Source organism: Mobula birostris, chromosome 4, assembly GCF_030028105.1.
Source record: "Mobula birostris isolate sMobBir1 chromosome 4, sMobBir1.hap1, whole genome shotgun sequence".
Lineage (NCBI taxonomy): Eukaryota > Metazoa > Chordata > Chondrichthyes > Myliobatiformes > Myliobatidae > Mobula > Mobula birostris.
The window spans coordinates 155,071,573-155,092,909 of NC_092373.1; the positions used below are offsets into that span (position 1 = coordinate 155,071,573).

The following is a 21,337-nucleotide window of genomic DNA, read 5'->3' on the forward strand; positions in this document are numbered from 1 at the left end:
GAGCTGGACAGGTGATTGGCAAAGGGGATATGAGAGGATCATGGGACAGAAGGCCTAGGAAGAAGGAAAGGGGGGAGCAGGGGAAAAAACCCAGAGGATGGGCAAGGGGTATAGTGAGCGGGACAGAGAGGGAGAAAAAGGAGAGAGAGAGAAAAAGAATGTGTGTATATAAATAAATAACGGATGGGGTACAAGGGAGAGGTGGGGCATTAGCAGAAGTTTGAGAAGTCGATGTTCATGCCATCAGGTTGGAGGCTACCCAGACGGAATATAAGGTGTTGTTCCTCCAACCTGAGTGTGGGTTCATCTTTACAGTAGAGGAGGCCATGGATAAACATATCAGAATGGGAATGGGACGTGGAATTAAAATATGTGGCCACTGGGAGATCCTGCTTTCTCTGGCGGACAGAGCATAGGTGTTCAGCGAAATGATCTTCCAGTCTGCATTGGGTCTCGCCTATATATAGAAGGCCACATCTGGAGCACCGGACGCAGTATATCACCCCAGCTGACTCACAGGTGAAGTATCGCCTCACCTGGAAGGACTGTCTGGGGCCCTGAATGGTAGTGAGGGAGGAAGTGTAAGGACATGTGTAGCACTTGTTCTGCTTACAAGGATAAGTGCCAGGAGGGAGATCGGTGGGGAGGGATGGGGGGGATGAATGGACAAGGGAGTCGCGTAGGGAGCGATCCCTGTGGAAAGCGGGGGGGGGGGGGGGGAACTGTACCTCCTCCTAGAGATGCTGCCTGGCCTGCTGCATTCACCAGCAACTTCGATGTGTGTCGCTTGAATTTCCAGCATCTGCAGATTTCCTCGTATATGAGTAGCTAAGTTATGCTTCAATTATTTAGGACACTGGTAACACCATATCTGATGTCAAGCATACAGTATTGAGCTCCCTAATTGAGGAAGGGTGACAGTATGTTAGAAGCAGGTCATAAAAAATTATTAGATCAATACCTTGCATGGGCTGATTGTCTTGTGAATAAAGGCAGAACACAGTAGACTTAAACCTGCTGGGGTTTGGTAGAGGCAAATTTATTGCGACCTAAGGTCTGGAAAGGTCTTGGCAGGTGGGGGTCTTGCTGAGGATTTTCCGTTTTGTAGGAGAATTTATAACTAAATGCTACTGTTTTTAAAATAAGGAGTTGCCTGGTTAATGTGAAAAGCTTTCTTGCAGAGGGGGAACACACTTAAAAGTTGCTGGTGGACGCAGCAGGCCAGGCATCTCTAGGAAGAGGTACAGTCAACATTTCAGGCCGAGACCCTTCGTCAGGACTAACTGAAAGAAGAGCTAGTAAGAGATTTGAAAGTGGGAGGGGGAGGGGGAGATCCAAAAACCTTCACCCTGCCCTCAAGTTTACCTGATCCATTTCTGACACCTCCCTCCCCTTTCTAGATCTTTCTGTCTCTATCTCTGGAGCCAGCTTATCTAGTGATGTCTACTATAAGCCTACTGACTCTCACAGCTATCCGGACTATTCCTGTTCTCACCCTGTCTCTTGCAAAGATGCCATCCCCTTCTCGCAATTCCTCCGTCTCCACCGCATCTGCTCTCAGGATGAGGCTTTTCATTCCAGGACGAAAGAGATGTCCTCCTTTTTTAAAGAAAGGGGCTTCCCTTCCTCCACCATCAACTCTGCTCTCAAACGCATCTCCCCCATTTCACACACATCTGCTCTCACTCCATCCTCCCACCACCCCACTAGGAATAGGGTTCCGCTGGTCCTCACTTACCACCCCACCAGCCTTCAGGTCCAACATATTATTCTCCGTAACTTCCGCCACCTCCAACGGGATGCCACCACTAAGCACATCTCTCCCTCCCCCCCTCTGCTTTCCACAGGGATCGCTCCCTATGTGACTCCCTTGTTCATTCGTCCCCCCCCATCCCTCCCCACTGATCAAAAAACATTTTGGATCTCCCCCTCCCCCTCCCACTTTCAAATCCCTTACTAGCTCTTCTTTCAGTTAGTCCTGACAAAGGGTCTCGGCCCGAAACATCGACTGTACCTCTTCCTAGAGATGCTGCCCGGCCTGCTGCGTTCACCAGCAACCTTGATGTGTGTTGCTTGAAATTCCATCATCTACAGATTTCCTTGTGTTTGCAGAGGAGGAGTAAAGGTTTCTGATACAGAACCTTTGAATATTGTTCAGACAGTGGTAGATACTTGATACAGCAGGATGTTAAAGATTAGCATGGCCAGACAGAAATGCAGATTTGAAGTTGCAATCCTTTCAGTCTAGAATCATATTAAGACAGATTGGCATGAACTGCATGGGCCAAAGGGCACGTTTCTGTGCTGTGGTGCTCAGCGCCTCTATGGTGAAGCAGGCCAGCAGGGACAATGATCTACTCCGGTGCATCATTTGTATGTGTCAGTACATTCAGTGTGGGCAGAATTAGTTGTCTCCGAATGGAGGCAGGTAGATCTTACGTGGCAGGTGGAATATGTATCATTTGCTGGTGTGCAGTTCAATCTCTCAAAATGTGAAGATAGCATGTTAAGTGTATAGTCATGCACTTTAGTGGAAGAAATGAAAGCTTAGACTATTTTCTAAATTCAAAAATTTGAGGTGCAAAGGGACTTGGAAGTCCTCTTGCAGGATTTCCTAAACACTAATTTGCAGGTTGAGTCACTGGTGAGGAAGGCAAATGCAATGTTAGCATTTATTTTGAAAGGATTAGAATATACAGTAAATGTAACAATGTAATGTTAAGGCTCTGTAAGGCACTGGTGAGGCCTCATTTGAAGTATTGCGAGCAGCTTTAGGCCCATTATCTAAGAAAGGATGTACTTACATTGGAGAAGGTTCAAAGGAGGTTCACAAAAATTAACAGACTTATTACACAAGGAACATTTGATGGCTCTTGGTATTAGTGGAATTCAGAAGAATGAGGGGGGATCTCATTGAAACTTATCAAACGTTGAAAAGCCTCAATAGAATAGATTTGGAGAGGATATTTCCTATGGCGGGGTAGTCTAAGACCCAAGAACACAACCTCAGAATAGAGGGACATCCATTTAGCGTGGAGAAGAGGAGGAATTCATTGAATGATGAATCTGTGGAATTCCTTGCCACAGGTGGCAGTGGAAGCCAAGTCACTCATTATATTTAAGGCAGAGATTGATAGATTCTTGATTGGTCAGGATATGGGGAAAAGGCAGGAACTGGGCTGAGAGGGAAAATGGATCAGCCGTGATGAAATGGCCGAGCAGACTTGATGGGCCAAATGCCCTAATTTCTGTGCCTATATCTTATTATGGTCTTATTCTCTTATTCAGTACACCCAGTACAGCAGGAAGAAAACTGATTTGAAATCCAGAATTACTTCCCTTGTGGCATTAAGGTAATGCCATATTAGATAAGGGTTTGCCTCAAGGCAGTGAAATAACTGTTGACTTTGCTTCTGATTTCTCCATCCTAGGAATGGAAGTATGCCTGATTTTGGACCAAAAGGTTAACAATAGAAAATAATCAAAAAGTGTTGTCTACAAAAGTTGGAAATTTTGCAGTCCACTAAGAGCTACACCTAACCTTACACCTTCTCTCTCACCACTATTCAGGGCCCCAAACAGTCCTTCCAGATGAAGCAAAACTTCACTTGTGAGTCTGTTGGGGTCATCTATTGCATCCGGTGCTCCCGGTGCGGCCTCCCCTACATCGGTGAGACCCAACGCAGATTGGGGGACCACTCTGTTGAGCACCTCCGCTCTGTCCGCCACAACAGACAGGATCTCCCGGTTGCCACCCACCTCAAATCTGCTTCACGTTCCCATTCCAATATGTCCATACATGGCCTCCTCTACTGCCATGATGAAGCCAAACTCAGGCTGGAGGAGCAACACCTCATATACCGTCTGGGTAGTCTCCAGCCCCTTGGTATGAACATTGATTTCTCCAATTTCTGATAATTCACTCCCCATCCCTTCCCCAATCCCAGTTTCACTCTGTCCCCTCCTCCAGCTGTCTATCACCTCCCTCATGGTTCCGCCTCTTTCTACTACCCATTGTGTTTTCCCCTATTCCTTCTTCACCTTTCCTGCCTATCACCTCCCTGCTTCCCCTCCCCCACCCCTTTATCTTTCCCCTTACTGGTTTTTCACCTGGAACCTACCAGCCTTCTCCTTCCCACCCTCCCCCCACCTTCTTAATAGGGCCTCTGCCCCTTCCCTCTACAGTCCTGACGAAGGGTCTCGGCCCGAAACGTTGACTGATCGTTTCCACGGATGCTGCCCGACCTGCTGAGTTCCTCCAGCGTGTTGTGTGTGTTGCAGTCTCTTTACCATCTGATATTTACTCTTCCAGCTGATCTGTTTAAGCTCTGCGCTAATTATGGAGACTCAGATTTTAAAACATAAATTGGCTTAAAACTTTTTATTTTACTGTGTAGCAGGTAAGTGCATTTTCAAAGAATGTTTATGTTGAAAACATCCATACATTCTGTTGGACCCCATATATTAAAGCATAATTATCTATTCTGCCTTTTTGGTCCTTGCCGATTTTTAAAACATACTTGTTTGCCACATAGTATTTTCTCGTTAACACCGTCAACTAGATGTGTAATGTACTGGAAAGAGGTGTGTGCAGCTGCTGTAGGTATAGACAGTTTCCTCTTTAAGGAGAGCAGCCTGACGCTGTGCGGATAGAGGGAGTCAGATGGCTATGGGCTGCGTCGCGCGCTCTCGGCTGCGCCAGGAGCTGTCCAAACGGTCGGACCTGATAGCACATTCTACGCCGAGAGAGTGCTGAAGAAAAACACTTGAACTGCGACAAGGAAAAGGCAACTGCAAAATATACAGTACATATATATAAAATAGTTTCATAATGAAAGTGCAACAAGATTTTCTCCCAGTCCGGAAGCTGGTCGCGACACGAGATTATTTTCTTCTATAAGAAAACATTGAAGTGATTGCTGGTGTGCAGTTTAATCTCTCAAAGCGTGAAGACAGCATGGCAAGTGAGTACCGAAATACCTGAACACTCTTAGCCCTCTCAATGCAGACAAACAAAAAAAAATGAAGCAGAAATTCTTCAGCTAGTGCACCATGCCTGCAGAACAGCAACACGTATTTCATTAAATCGCTTGGGTGTGTTTTATCGCTTTATTATTTGCTGATTCTTTATGTAATACATAAAACTACTTGTGCGTGTTAGATTAAACACACTGTGGAGATTTGTCAGCATAACTGTCGTTAAGGTTAAGTAATGTTCGGAACATTTGCATGAGAGGAAGCTGCCTGCTTTTTCGGTTTCCTGTGTCGGGCGGTTTGGTTTTATCAATTGCAAGAGGGCATTTAAAGAAGAATTCTCATTGAATGTGGTCTCAAATCCCACGCTGCTTCCCAGGCCCGTGATGCTGTAGTTAGTACTGCAGAGGATGTGCCTTTTGCAGGCTGGCATGAAGGTAGGGTGGGGCAACTCAGCCTCCTTCCACTCACATCTTTTCTCATAAATAGCTGAACATGCTTTGACATCCTGTTACTGATGTTATATGTAACCTCTTCCGAGAGCATTGTCTCTTTTTGTAGTCACTCGCACGCTCTATTTATCAGTTCTCAATCGGAAGCATACTACCTTCTATGCCCAGCGCTAGTTGGAGCATCTTTACCCACAGAAGTTTTTTTTTCAAATTAATGGTTTTGTTGATTACAACACGAAATTGTTGGTTTACATTTCAAACAAAAAAATGGGTTTTGGTTTCAACAGTTGGCATCAGTATTGTGATTAAAATTCTGTTTATGAAACTTAAAAAAAAGCGCTATTTACTCCAATTGCCGTATCCTCACGCTTTCAACAAATCTCATTTAATTTACAAGGTTTGTATCTGCATAATTAGTTAAGGAATGTGAAGAGGTATATCGCTGTGCCTGGAAAAAGAAAAAAAAGCATTAGAAATGGCTGTGCATTTTATAATCATGTAACATTTTTGTGATTAGCTTTAACATAGGTTTCATTGCACTATATGTTAAATATGGCATATAGTTACCAAAATTCTTAAATCATGTATTGATCCAAATTAAGATAAAACCTATAAACGTATAAGAAATAATCTGGCGAGTTCAAAGACCTGTACCTTTATTAATAACTACAGTGTAGCTGAATTTTGTTTTGGTTATATTGCATCTGAAAAAAATTAATTTATTTTGGTAAAAGGAGTTGCAGTATTCACTGCTGATACAATTATTGGATAAGAATTAATTGGATTCCATCCTACTTATGGGAAAACTACAGAGCATGAAAGCTTTTTGGATGGATACCAATATTGTCAGATTAACAAGTTTAAAAAGGGTGAGTTTAATACTCGACATAAATCACTGTTCTATCTAAATAAAAATCTATATTTTATTCCAATATGTTATGCAGTAGTGAAATATTATCAGGAGAGTAAAGTTATCTGCTATGAATATGCTGGGATACTTGCTTGCACCATTGATAACAGGCATCATATATAGTATGTTTTGAAGAAATATTAGGGTAGGGAAATTAACATCCTTATTGTTTTCAGTTGATTCAGAACGAAGAAGAATTTGAAACCAATTTAAATCCAAAAATTGCCATCTATTCAGTTTTATTTAGAACTCTGTTTCTTTACCTCAGTACAACTTTAGCCTATTATTTCCATTTTGTATATTAAATGGTTTTAATGATCTGATGTTTAAATAATTAATGGGCTTCAGTTACCATAGTTGCCATCAGTGATGTTCAGCTCACTTCAAAGCATTTAGTGCTCCATGCTGTCTTTGGAAATAAGCGGCACCTTTTTTTCTGCAAAAGAAAAAGTAGTCAGAAATCTGAGAATTTACTATGAAGAAAAGTTTCCTTTCAATCATCTTGAGCTAAGTGCATCTAATGCTACCATTGAACTTAATGAAGATCAATTTTGTGACGTAGCCATGCTGTATGGAAGTAAGTCCTGTGGCCTATTAAGTCTGTGCTAATCTCCAAGCACTCACCTATACAGCTCTGACTTGTATTCTCCCCATAATCCTATCAATTATCCTGAGATTCTACTCTTCAGCCCCACACTAGAGGCAATTTGCTGTGGCCAATTAACCTACAGGTGGATCTTCAGGATGTGAGAAGGAACCTTAGGATCCAGAGGAAATCGCTTCACAGGAAATTGTGCAATGTTTTGTCAATTTTAATATTTTTTAAATTGAACTGTGCATCTATTATGTGCAAATAAACTGCAGGAAGAAAGAATGGTCATTTTCAGAGTCTGTCATAAAAAAAATTTGTGATATTTTATGTAAGGCATATTGTTGCATTGTTTTCGTGATTGTTGTTGGTCAGATTGATAGTTCAAAATGTTAACACATACAAACTGGAATTAAGAGTGGATTTTGTGGATAAAATGTGTCCGATAAGAAAATTGTTTCACTGGGAAAGAAGAAGATGAGTCACACACGTGAAGTGGATTATATTATTAATTTGCTTATCTCAATGAGCAGTTGTCCAGCTTTAAATATTTATTATACTGCCTAGTAGGAATAAGATGTGATGTTTATGCATTTTCCATGTTTTTTTAAAGTATAATGTGTAAAATGCCTTTGCTAGCAACAAGTAGAGGAGCACAGAGTGAGATCGAATGCAATATGGTCATTATATTCGTGCCTCACACAATTAGCATTTTATTGTCAGCTACTACGTATTTCCTAGGCATCGTGATGATTACCTCACATGTTACTTGTGTTACAACTCTACTTGTGTCAAAAATACCTGTTTCAATTAAATATTAAATTAAATTAAACCTATCTAGCGAGCCCTCAAAGCAGCACAATCTATTTGAATAGCTTTTGGAATAAATACCATCAAGGCTCTGTTTGTACCATAATTTGTTATCTCAGTATTGCATTTCCCCACAAAAGGATGTGAAAAAACAGACAACTCTTTCAACAAGCATGACTGTTTCTATCCACAATGCAGCTAGTTGAAAAGTTGTTTATTAATACAGCTGGGTGCATCCATTTGATAAAGAAGTTGTGAAACTTTTAGAATTATACACTCCTGAAAAGTTTGGGAAATGGCCATTGCATGTATATTTGCCTTTTCACAAGTTAGATTTTTCTTAGTTAAAATGAAGGGCACAATGGAAGTTTGCACAGGAATATTGCATGACTCACTTTGACTTGTGTAAGATAAACATTGAGAGTGGATAAGGTATTTGAATCATAATTCTGCATCTTTAAAAATACATGAAGTAAAATTTCTTAGAAGAACCAAGTAATGGGTAGTTTGGTCCTTCAAACCTCACTGGCCATTAAATACATGGCTGATTCCTTATCTGAATCAATAGAGTATTTACAATAGACAATAGGTGCAGGAGTAGGCTATTCAGCCCTTCGAGCCAGCACCGCCATTCACTGTGATCATGGCTGATCATCCACAATCAGTACCCTGTTCCTGCCTTCTCCCCATATCCCTTGACTCCACTATCTTTAAGAACTCTATCTAACTCTTTCTTGAAAGAATCCAGAGAATTGGCCTCCACAGCCTTCTGAGGCAGAGTATTCCACAGATCCACAACCCTCTGTGTGAAAAAGTTTTCCCTCAACTCCGTTCTAAATGGTCTACCCCTTATTCTTAAACTGTGGCCTCTGGTTCTGGACTCCCCCAACATTGGGAACATGTTTCCTGCCTCTAGCATGTGCAGTCCCTTAATAATCTTATGTTTCAATCAGATCCCCTCTCATCCTTCTAATTTCCAGTGTATACAAGGCCAGTCGCTGCATTCCCACCATCCCTGGAATTAACCTTGTGAACCTACGCTGCACTCCCTCCATAGCAAGAATGTCCTTCCTCAAATTTGGAGACTAAAACTGCACACAATACTCCAGGTGGGGTCTCACCAGGGCCCTGTACAACTGCAGAAGGACCTCTTTGCTCCTATAGGGAGTTAGATATGGCCCTTGTGGCTAAAGGGATCAGGGTGTATGGAGGGATGGCTGGTACAGGGTTCTGAGTTGGATGATCAGCCATGATCATACTGAATGGTGGTGCAGGCTCGAAGGACCGAATGGCCTACTCCACTTACTTTCCATGTTTCTATACTCAACTCCCCTTGTTATGAAGGCCAACATGCCATTAGCTTTCTTCACTGCCTGCTGTACCTGCATGCTTACTTTCAGTGACTGATGAACAAGGACACCCAGATCTCGTTGCACTTCCCCTTTTCCTAACTTGACACCATTCAGATAGTATTCTGTCTTCCTGTTCTTGCCACCAAAGTGGATAACCTCACATTTATCCACATTAAACTGCATCTGCCATGCATCTGCCCTGTCACCCAACCTGTCCAAGTCACCCTGCATTCTCATAAAATACTCCTCACATTTCACATTGTCACCCAACTTTGTGTCATCTGCAAATTTGCTAATGTTACTTTTAATCCCTTCATCTAAATCATTAATGTATATTGTAAATAGCTGCGGTCCCAGCGCCGAGCCTTGCGGTACCCCACTGGTCACCGCCTGTCATTCTGAAAAGGACCCGTTAATCCCTACTCTTTGTTTCCTGTCTGCCAACCAATTTTCTATCCATGTCAGTACCCTACCCCCAAACCATGTGCTCTAATTTACACTCACTTTAGGAGCCGTTTGCACCTAGAAATGTATGTAACTCCTTCAAAAAATATTTAACTGCATAGCTTCTACTGTTCTCTGTGTGGTGTGATCCTCAGGATCATCTCTTCTGAACTGCGGAATTTCTCTTTACCTCAAGCCTCAGCTTTCTACCTTAAGAATGTTGCCTTTCCTTCTCTACATTCCAGCCATGGGATCCCTCCTCTCTTTGTCCCCTTTGTAGCACTGAGAGAATATTTTATGTTTCAGTAGATCACTTCTCGTTATTTTAGACTCAGCTGAATTAGCATTATCACTCTCCATGAAGCATTCCCATCATCCCAGGAAACTTAAGTATCCTTTCCTGGATAAGGGAATCAAACTGCAATGCAGAGACCCTGCCTAATTGTATTTTCTTGAGCTAAGATCTCAAGTTATATAAAACTATCAATGTATTCAAAAAGGATGCCGATTCTATTTTAGTCATTTATCTAAAATAGTAGCATGGAGGCTTGGTGATTAAGTTGTTGGTTTAACAGGTGGGACAATGAACATTGATGCAGAAACATGCACTCAAATCCCACTAGAGTATTCTAGGAAGTAAAATTCAAATAATTAAATAAATCTGTAATATAAAAACCTGCTCTCTGTAAAGGTCTGCAGGCAATGTCTTACATTGAAGGAATATACCATCCTTCTGGCTCTAGTCCCACCAACCAACATTCTTAATTGCCTCCTGCGTTCAGGAACATTAGCAAAGAACAATAAATGGTAACGTGTATACGCACTCGTACACGCATGCACACACACATACCCCCAACCCCAAGACAAGCTTCTTCCAGGCCTCCTGTCCTTGACCAGATAGTCAGACTTGCACACATTGGGCCTCCAACTTCTGACCACCTCTAAACTCGCTGATCACAGATTTGACTTTTGGGACTAGACCTCAGGACTCGCTGATCACAGGTTTAACCTTCGGGCCGTGACTTCTAGACTTGCATAAACCTCCAACCTTGAAGACCTGGGTGGGTTGGGGAGCACTGGCCCTTGTGACTCCTAGCTGTACTCAAGACTTACTGCTTGTATGAACCTCTGACCTGGAACCTGGACTCGCTGGGGATCGTTAGTCTCCTCAACACCTGGTGGCTCAACCTCTAGTATCACTGATGTTCAACAAACAGTGCACCAACCTGGCCTCTTACTGCCCCTTATCCCTCGGTCCCAAAACCGAAACCATACCCCTCTCCTGAGCTGCCCTAAACATCCCTACAAATGAGAAAACAACTGTCTGAGTCACGACATCGATGGACACCTCGACCCAACCTGTATATGAATAACATTAAAATTATAGTAAACACAAAATACTCTGCAGATGCTGGGGTCAAAACAACACTCACAACATGCTGGAGGAACTCATCAGGGAGGGCAGCATCTGTGGAAACGATCAGTCAACGTTTCCGGCCAGAACCCTTCGTCAGGACTGAAGAGGGAAGGGGCAGGGGCCCTATAAAGAAGGTGGGGGAGGGTGGGAAGGAGAAGGCTGGTAGGTTCCAGGTGAAAAACCAGTAAGGGGAAAGATAAAGGGGTGGGGGAGGGGAAGCAGGGAGCAGAGGGGCAGGAAAGGTGAAGAAGGAATAGGGGAAAACACAATGGGTAGTAGAAGGAGGTGGAATCATGAGGAAGGTAGTAGGCAGAGTGAAATAGGGATAGGGGAAGGGAAGGGGAGTGAATTACTGGAAGTTGGAGAATTCTATGTTCATACCAAGGGGCCGGAGACTACCTAGACGGTATAGGAGGTGTTGCTCCTCCAACCTAGCCTCATCATGGCAGTAGAGGAGGCCATGTATGGACATATCCGAATGGGAATGTGAAGCAGAGTTGAAGTGGGTGGCAACGGGAAGATCCTGTCTGTCGTGGCGGACAGAGTGGAGGTACTCGACGAAGCGGTCCCCCAGTCTACGTCGGGTTTCATTAAAATTATAGAACTGTTGGCGTGTACGATGGATGATAGCAAAAATATTGTCTGTTTGCACACAAAGCTGCTGCATTTGCTACCTGCTCATAATATAAAGACTATTTCTACAGTATATGCTGATACACTCTGGATATTTTGAATAATAGCCATTGGTAATATTATTTGAGAGGGAACATTACACTTGTTTTTAACAATCACTTATTCCTCAAGACATGAAGATTTATTATCTCTGGGGAAGAGTAGATTAATGTTGTGCTGAGATTTGCTTTGTGCCCCTTCTCCCTGAGGTTTTTAAGTTCAGAGGAACCCCTTCATGACTATGTCATCTCTTGGCTAGAACAATGGCTTCAGCAGCCTTTCTGTCTTCTCAAATTGTGGTACCTTTCTCTGCTATTACATTTTATTCTTAGAAAGTTCATTTTGAACATTTCTAGATGCAACACATTCCTCTTGTACTTTTTTGATTCCTCCGTACTCCCCTGCTTAAGTAATCAGTATTATTGGTTTATTGTTATCATATCTTCAGATATGAAGCACCAGCAGAGTTACACTGTGTTATTTTTAACTTTTGTCGTAAATGCACCTTATTATTTGTTAATTCATTTCTGGTAATATTACTTTGTCTTGTGTCTGTGAGTTATATGTACTGTGTTGTACATCTTGGTCCAGAGGAACATTTTGTTTTGTTTGGTAGCATAAATCTGTACAGTTGAATAAACTGAACTTGAACTTGTGTACCACGATGCAGCTAAAATAGTCTTTTGTTTATCATCCCAATAGAATATGTAATGTAGAAGTATATTGTGCCATATATAATTTTCTCCATTCAAATAATCAAAATCTTTAAAAAAAACTCAGAAAACTTTGATAAAGTTCATCTCAGAATTTTCACCTTCTGTGAACTGTTGTCTCAGAGCTGCTTTACTATTTACATTTAGCAGCTATGAAGAAACAATTTTTTAACATGAATAATGTGGATGCTTTATAGCAATAGTTAATCTGAGTCTCCCAAGTGAGATGAAGCATTTTGTTTTTAAATTTGTTTAGATTGTTGCAGTGGATAATAATATAAGTAGATGGGTATGTGGTAGATATATGAATATATACAGTCCACATTAGACTTGGAAATAAACCTTACTGTTTAATTAGTGTTCAATGCATTGAACTTCTGCGAGAATTGTTGAAGGACAAGAAGGAAAATGGCAACTTGAAAGAGGAAATTCCCCAGAGGTGAATCTTGCAGTTGCTATTCTTTCACTGCATCTACTTTATGAGGACCCGTATTCCCCAGCGTACCCTTTGCTGTAGTCTTAACATTCTCATGTTCAAAGGCCTCCTCCTTAATGAGGGATTTTCATTTCTCTGCGGTATGCTAAGATGGTAAACCTTACAGAGGCTATTAATTTCTGGCATAATCTACAGATGTTTGACATTGTTAAATTTGAAAAGTTGTGTACAATTGGTTAGATTCAACATGTGGGAGTATCTTCCTTTCAAACTATCATCAGGGCTTCAGTCCAGAAATGTTTTGATTCAAAGACTTACAGATGTACAGATGTACATGTTGGATGTACAGATGTTTAGATCTGAAGTCCCAGTTTACACAGAATAGCATGTTTCAGTTTTACATTACTAAAACCTGCAATAATCCCAGTTTACACAGAATAGCATGTTTCAGTTTTACATTACTAAAACCTGCAATAATAAGTTTAAGGTGATTTGTCAAGGGAAGGGGGGGGGCAGGAAATATATGCCATTACTCTAGGAAAATCTCATTTTGAGCATGTTTGATTTCATACCCTTCTCCTGACTTACATTGAGACTGCTGAAGTTTAGTCTGAAAATGCCCTGCCTCCGATAGGAAAAAAGCATGTATGCCTATATTTTCCAAAGTGATTAGAATTAGTAGGAAGATTCAATATTGTTTAATATAATTTCCTGTACACAAGTGTAAAGGGGAATGAAATAATTGTTACTCTGGATCCGATGCACCACAAAAAAAGACAAACGATAAAGAACATAATAATAATAATTTCAAAACACAATAAATACAAATACATATTTAGACTAAATAGATAGTTTGTAGGTCCATAAAGCGATGCTGAGCACAGGAGTGTTTGTTCAGATAACTGACAGGAAATAATAAAATATCTTGAGTTCTTCCATCTGCTTTCTGAAAGCAGTCTCATCATTGTTGGTGATGATCCCCACCACTGTCGTGGATGGATATGTGGAGCGATGTGCCAGTGGGAGGAGATGTTGATCAGCCTCACTGCTTGGGGCAAGTTACTGTTTTTGGCTGGTGTAATGGTATGGATGCTATGTAGCTTTCTTCCTGATGGGAGTGGGACATACAGTCCATGGGCAGGGTAGGTGAGATCCTTCATGATGATGTTCGCCCTTTTCCTGCGCCTTTTGTATGTATGTCCTTGGCAGTGGGTAGGCTGATGCCAATGATGTGTTAGACAGTTTTGACTACCTACTAGAGTTTCCCTGTCCACCATATTGTAGAAAAGATGCCATTTTGTCAAAACAAAACAGTTGTTAATAGCAAGAAGAGTTTGACATACAATGGGTTGTGAAATCCTAATTTGGGTAGAAATTACTGCCATTGATTTTATTTCATTAGGACTTAGTATGTTTGTACCAAATCTCTCTCTGCAATTTCAATGGTAGTACTAACATACTTAAAACAGAGCAATGGCCCAGTTAGAATTGCAGAGGAAGAAGTAGAAACTGATTAAGTGTTCACACAGTGACAGTTTTAACCTGTACTGTTCTTCAAAGTGGTATTCCACATAATGGCAATATTTAAATCAAATGGAAGGAAGAAAACATTGAATTTCTTCATTCAGTTTTTATTTCAGACTTTGATAAAATTTGTGTATCTTTCTATGTGAGGTTAGTTTACCTCAGTTTTCAGTTGTTTGGGTCTCTCGTATCTAGTGTTAAGATGTGATCTAGCAATTGAAGACCCAGGCATTTCTTATAGATGGAAGGAAGAAGGGTGAAGCATGTCCTTGTTTAATGAATCTAAAGGTAGGCAGTCTGCACATTTCCTTAATTTATTCTTCAACATCTCATAGAACATCCCCAAGGACATGCAGATCTGCAGTGTGGAATTTGTCCAGATTGAGCTGCAGGGCAAGAAAGGAAGCATAGGTTGCTCAAACCTTGAGCGAAGTGATCCAAGATGTGGTGAATTTAAGGCATTTGAAGATACTCCAATGAGCTGTTGTATTGACATTTTCATTGCTGCATGAAAACTGTTGTATGTCGATTTTAATGGCAACACCTCATGCGTGTTTGCACTTCATCCTGTTACCTTATGCAAAGAAGGAATGACTTGAACTAACAGCTTTGGATACTAAGTGAAGATGCAGAAGATGATGTGCTCATTAGAAGTGTAAGTTGCATTCTCTGCAAGATTACTTCAGTTTTGTTTTAGTATGACTGATCAACTAATTAGACACTGAAAATAAAAAGAAAACCTGCTTCTGGACTTCTGAAATATAAACAGACTGTGTGAAACATTTCAGAATGTGGGAAATAGATTCAGATTCAGATTCAGAATCAGATTTCAGCTTTATTTATTTATCACATGTATACTGAAACATGTAGTGAAAATGCACCATAAACTCAAGAAAGTCCAGGGTAGGTTACTGTAGGATAGCACCGACATGAGAGGTCAGCTCCCAACTGAGCACGGATGCCACACTACACCGCCTCTGGTGTCTCCTCACTTGGACTGCAACTGCAGGTAAGCCCATGGCTTGAGGCATAGTCTATACAACTGAGAATACAACCAAGACTGCGCAGCTCCCACTCCACCTGCTGTGTCAGCAAACAAGGGAAACAGGCCTGCGGCATCTTACATTATCAATGTCCAAACAGGATCTTGCAATCAAAGAGAAACGTCCAAGGCAATTGCCTCCAGTTACACTGCACGCCACCTTCACACACCAGCCCTGATGTTGTGAGTAGCAGGTAGCAACATGGTCTACACCCAGGCCAGCTCCTCTGAGCCCAGTCTGTCTCCTCCCTTTTCGACCGGCTGGCCAGCTCCTTTGACATCGCAGTTGGCTATTCCGATCCATGAGCAGGTCGCTGACGTGGTAGACCTGTTGTACCCGAAATTTTTAGAGTCCAGTATAGTCTTGCGATCATAAAAATATACACTTAACAAAGGAAGAAAACACCGTTGGTTGCCCCCCACCCCACCACCAAATGTGTCACCATCTCACTGGAGACTGCCAGAGCAACACACACGTGTTCTGAAAGAGATAGCGGTAGAAATTGTGGAGGCATTGGTAATGATCTTTCAAAAATCATTGAATTCTGGCATGGTGCCCAAGGACTGGAAAATTGCAAATGTCACTCCACTCTTTAGGAAGGCATCAGAAAGGAAATTATAGACCAATTAGTGCTCACCTCGGTGGTTAGGAAGAAGTTGGAGTCAATTGTTAAGGATGAGTTGATGGAGCACTTGGAGAAACAGGACAGAGAAGACAAAGTCAGCATGGTTTCCTTCAGGGAAAATCTTGCCAGGTGAACCTGTTGGAATTCTTTGAGGAGATTACTCACAGGATAGATAAAGAAATATATGTGCAGACTGCTTTCTAAATGGGGAGAAAATCCAAAATCTGAGATGAAAAGGGACTTGGGAGCCCTTGTGCAGAACACCCTAAAGGTTAACTTGCATGTAGTTTTGGTGGTGAGGAAGGCAAATGCCATGTTAGCATTTATTTCAAGAGCTCTTGAATACAAGAGCAGGGATGTGATGCTGAGGCTTTATAAGGCACTGGTGTGAACAGTTTTGGGCTCCTCATCTAAGAAAAGATGTGCTGTCATTGGATAGGGTTCAGAGGAGGTTCACAAGGATGGTTCTGGGAATGGAAGGATTATCATAAGAGGAATGTTTGATAGCTCTGGGTCAGTACTGGCTGGAACTTAGAAGGATGGGGGTATCTCATTGAAACCTTTCAAATGTTGAAAAGCCTAGACAGAGTAGAAATGGAAAGGATGTTTCCCATGGTGCAGGAGTCAAGGACAAGAGGGCATAGCCATGGAATAGAGGGGGATCCTTTTAAAACAGAGATGCAGAGAAATTTCTATAGTCAGAGGTGGTGAATTTGTGAAATTTAATTCCAGAGGCAGCAGTAAAGGCCAGCTTGTTGGGGGTATTTAAGGCAGAACTTGAGAGGTTCTTGATTGGACATGGCTTCAAAGGCTATGGGGGGTAGGCTGGGGAGTGGGGCTGAGGATGGGCAAATAAAGGTTCAGCCATGATAAAATGGCAGAGCAGACTTGATGGGGCAAATGGCCTAATTTTGCTCTTATGTCTTTTGGTTTAAAATGCTGGAGGAAGCCAGCAGGTCACACAACACCCATGGTAAAACTGAGGCAGTCAGCGCCAGGGAATTGGAAGTTACTGAGGCGATCGAGAGCATAAGAAGTATCACAGATGTCGTTTGGAAGGAACGGAACCAAGGCGGGTAGAATGGAGTCGTGGTTATTGATGCATCATTTGCATTAACAACCAACACAACCTAAAGATGTGCTCGAGGCAGCCCAAAGTGTTGTCCTAGATTTTATTACCAAGATAGCATGGCCACAATGTTTAGCAGAACAACATGAGCAACAACTGCAGAACAAAACAAAACAACAACAGACCCTTTCCCGTCCTCCCACCCATTCACACACATAGACTGGCGGCCAATCCCAGGACAGGCTGCGTCCAGGCCTTCAACCTCCAGTCTTTGGCCTTGGACTTTGAGACTCACAGACAGCAAGTCTCCAACCTCTAGTCGCTGGCCCAGACTTGCAGACATTCTGCCTCTGACCTCTGGACAAGCCGCCCCAAGGGTTTTGACCTTTGTGCCTTGACCTCTGGACTCACTGGCTTCAGCTTTTGTTTTTTTTTATTAACTACTTTTTATGTAACTACAGAGAGAAAACCCAACAACAAAATGGAGATTTATACAGTGCGAAACAAACAAATCCAATATGTAATTCATAACATTAAGAAAAAAGCACCCAAAAGAGAATTATGTAAAATTAGTATCCACCTCAACCTCCCACTGAAAAAGAAAAACACAGGCCAACCATTTCTGCATATAAAAGAAAAAAAAAATCAATCGGCGCATTCAACCCCAGAGAACTGTAAATATAGATAGGAAAAAAGAAAGTATAATGCCAACTACCAAAAGTATAATGTAATTCACAACAAAAAACGGTATAACTTACAAAAAAAAGCTGAAAATAAGGGATTGTAGCATATAAAAAAAGGATAAACTTACCCTAAAGAAGAATTATGAAAATATTCAAGAAAAGGTCCCCACACCTTATGAAACTTTATGTCTGAATTAAGAAGTGAATAATTAATCTTTTCAAGGTCTAAACAGGCCATAATATCACTAAGCCATTAAGAGTGAGTGGGTAGGGCAGCATCTTTCCACCTAAGAAGAATCAACCATCTAGCCAAGAGAGAAGCAAAGGATAATGTTCGGCCTTTAGTCGGACTCAATTCAGCTTTTGGTCTTCAGGCTTTGACCTCCATACTTAGCGATCTCTAGATTTTTACCTTCGGTTTTGAGCTCTAGACTTTGCCTACTCCTGGATATCAACTCCAGGCCTCATTGTTCACAGGACTTTGGCCTCAGCATTGACCTTTGACCCCAGGACACTGACTGTTGTTGTGGGGTAGGTGGTGTCACTGGTCCACATGCCTCTTGCCTGCAAGGACCTCCAATCCTAGGAATGGCTGATCTGGGGCATCATCAGCCCATGTCCTCAGTGCCCACTGACCTTAGTCCTCAACTATAGGGATCACTGGTCTGCATTTTCATCACCTGCTGACCTATATCTCCGTATTTGGGGATTGCTGACGTTCGATTGCAGAGTACTCCGATCTGGACTCTGATCGCCTGCTCCTGTCCCTGAGTCCTCATTTACTGTCCCTCTAACTCCTCCTCATCCCTGTCCCTAAACCATAACCTGACTGCTAACTCCCTGTGCTGTCCCAAAACCGTCCCTATGAATCCAAAAACAACAAAATCTGAGCCACAATCTCAATGGACGTTACAGATCGGCACCATCTTAAACCAGCATCCGTGGAAAATGAAAGTTGAAGTTTCAGATTAAAGACCTTTCGTAAGAACCCTATTTTACCCTCCCCTGAACTATATAAACCTATATTGCAACTGACTGTTGCTTCATATGCTTCACTCTCCAGATCATCCTTTGTAATGCTTCGCCCCACTGCTGGACAAGTTACATAACTACCAGTATTCCTTGATGTCGTGGAATCATTGTAAGACCTGAGACAATAGCCTTGTGTTTAGTAAATTCATAGCTTTAGAGATGACCTGAATGAAATTATAAAATGAGATATTGCATTTCATAGTCATAGAAAAGTACAGCACAGAAACAGGCTCCTTGGCCCAACTATGTCCATGCAGAACCATTTAAACTGCCTGGTCCCATTGACCTGCACTCGAACCATAGCCCTCCATACCCCTGTCATCCATGTACCTATCCAACCTTCTCCCCATACCCCTGCCATCTATGCACATATCCAAATTTCTCTTAAATATTGAAACAGAGCTTGCATGCACCACTTGTACTGGCAGCTTCTTCCACACTCTCAGAATCCTAGGATTGAAGAAGTTTTCTGTTACGTTCCCCTTAAACGTTTCACCTTTTACCCCTAACCATGACCTCTAGTTGTAGTCCCACCCAACCTCGGCAGAAAAAGCCTACTTGAATTGGCTCTATCTACTGTATGCTCCTCATAATTTTGTATAGCTCTATCAATTTTCCCTCAGTCTTCTACATTTGAAGGAATACAGTTCTAACCTATTCAGTCTTTCTTTATAATTCAGGTCCCTCAGCCCTGACAAAATCCTTGTAAATTTTCTCTGTACTCTTTCAACCTTATTTACCTCTTTTCTATAGGTAGACAACCAACACTGCACATAGTACTCCAAATTAGGCCTCACGAATGTCTTACACAACTTCAACATAACATTGTTGGATAAAATTTATTATGAGTATTCTTTGGCAAACTTTCAGAACAAATGGTGTCACAAAGAACTAGAAGGGAATAAAATAAATATTCAAGGCCTAAAAAGCTTTTTAAAAGAGAAAAGTTTTGATGTTGTTAAATGTACTTTCAGGAAGAGAGATCAGGACCATTATCATTTTACCAAATGGGTCACCAGTTGTACTGTGCATAGTATTAAGACAATTTTTGGTAGTTGTAATATGTAATAATATGATGGTAGTCTGAATACAGGAGACATCATCTTGGACGCTGGACTGTCAGCAATGATGTTTGGATAGAAAGTAATTTTGGTTTGAATGAAATCAGTGTGCTTGTCTGAAGTAGAGAGGGGTACACCATCGGGATGGTGAGAGCCGAAACAAAAGTTGACACGATTTATGTGCAGCTGGAGAGAATCATATGAACCTTGTCCCTTTTGGATTTTCTGGGAAGTGGTGGAAAGTGCACAGAATATGATTGATAATTCCTAGAAAAAGAATGTGATCAAGCCTTGGACCTAGTCTTTGAACCACCGCAGCTGGGAAAGCTTAATTCACAGTTGTCTCAATTGACAATTTTGAAGATTGTAAGAAATAAACATTAAATCCTACAATTTAGCAATTTTACACACTACACCTAATTAATAATTTCCAGTGCTGGTGCGGTATTTGCTAGAACTCTGTTGAGGTACTTTGGTTATCATTACTTTGTTATAGAATGTAGTAGGATTTCTAATTACGAAGCTCTCTTGTTATGAACTTCCCTATGAAAACTCTATCAATATAATTTAAATTTGGAGTAGTGATAAGAAACATGATTCTCACTTTAGTTCTGAGTTTTCAGTTATCAGATTTTCTTCTACAGTTAAAAAGGTACGTGATTTGAGTATGCACGATTTGCAGCTTGATATAGCTTTTACAGAGTTTTATAGAATAAGCCAAAATTTAAGAATTTATGGCATAGCACATCACTGCTATATTATATAACTTATTGTTCATCATACTGTTGTTTATAATTCAATTTGGACTAATATTTATCCTTTTTTGTTACTGATCTTTTATTTAATAATCTGAATTTTTAATGATTAATGATAGATCTTTCAATTAATATTAGCAAAGAGTTGGAAATACTCTTAGTGAAGAAACAATCTTTGCAATAAATGTAACAATTTATAACATAAGAGATTGAGACAGGAGTAAGCTATTTCATCTTTCATTCCTGCGCTGCCCTTCAATAAGATCATTGCTGTTCTTCTATCTTGGTGTCAATTTCCTCCACTAACCACAGATCCCTTAAGGTACTGGATTATACTTAGTTCAGTCTTTTGATACTGGCTGTATTCATGCCTTGTCTGGAAGTCAGAGAGACAGAAATATGGAATAGAGCACATTTCCTGACTTGATTATATTCTGCCAAAATGGGTAAATGTGTTCCATGAATACAGAAATGAAATAGTGTTAGTGAACTTTTTAATTCCATGGATTCTTTCTATTTAATCATAAAATGCACCACATTTGGTGTCTAAATGAAGCAACAGAGAAAGATTAAGAGGAGAAATAATGAAGGATTTTTTAAAAAATGCTGAATCTTAACAAACTTATAGATACTGTTGAGTCATGATACCCTTGGAAAATCTACTGGTTCTACTCCTTTGCCTTCTTCCCATTGCTATGGATACTTTACTACTGTAATTATATTTACTGTTCATTTTTAAATGTCACTATTGAATCTGATTCTATAATTGTTCTAGT

At 41.1% G+C, this 21,337-nt stretch overlaps 1 protein-coding gene across 1 annotated transcript in view; it reads left to right on the plus strand.

Moving 5' to 3' along the window:
• Positions 1-4,670: 4,670 nt before the first annotated feature.
• Positions 4,671-21,337, plus strand: part of LOC140196678 (janus kinase and microtubule-interacting protein 1-like) — a 377,821-nt gene continuing 361,154 nt past the window's right edge. Inside the window, exon 1 of the mRNA XM_072256285.1 lies at positions 4,671-4,964. The gene's annotated coding sequence lies outside the window, so the exon portion shown is untranslated. The remainder of the gene's footprint in view (positions 4,965-21,337) is intronic.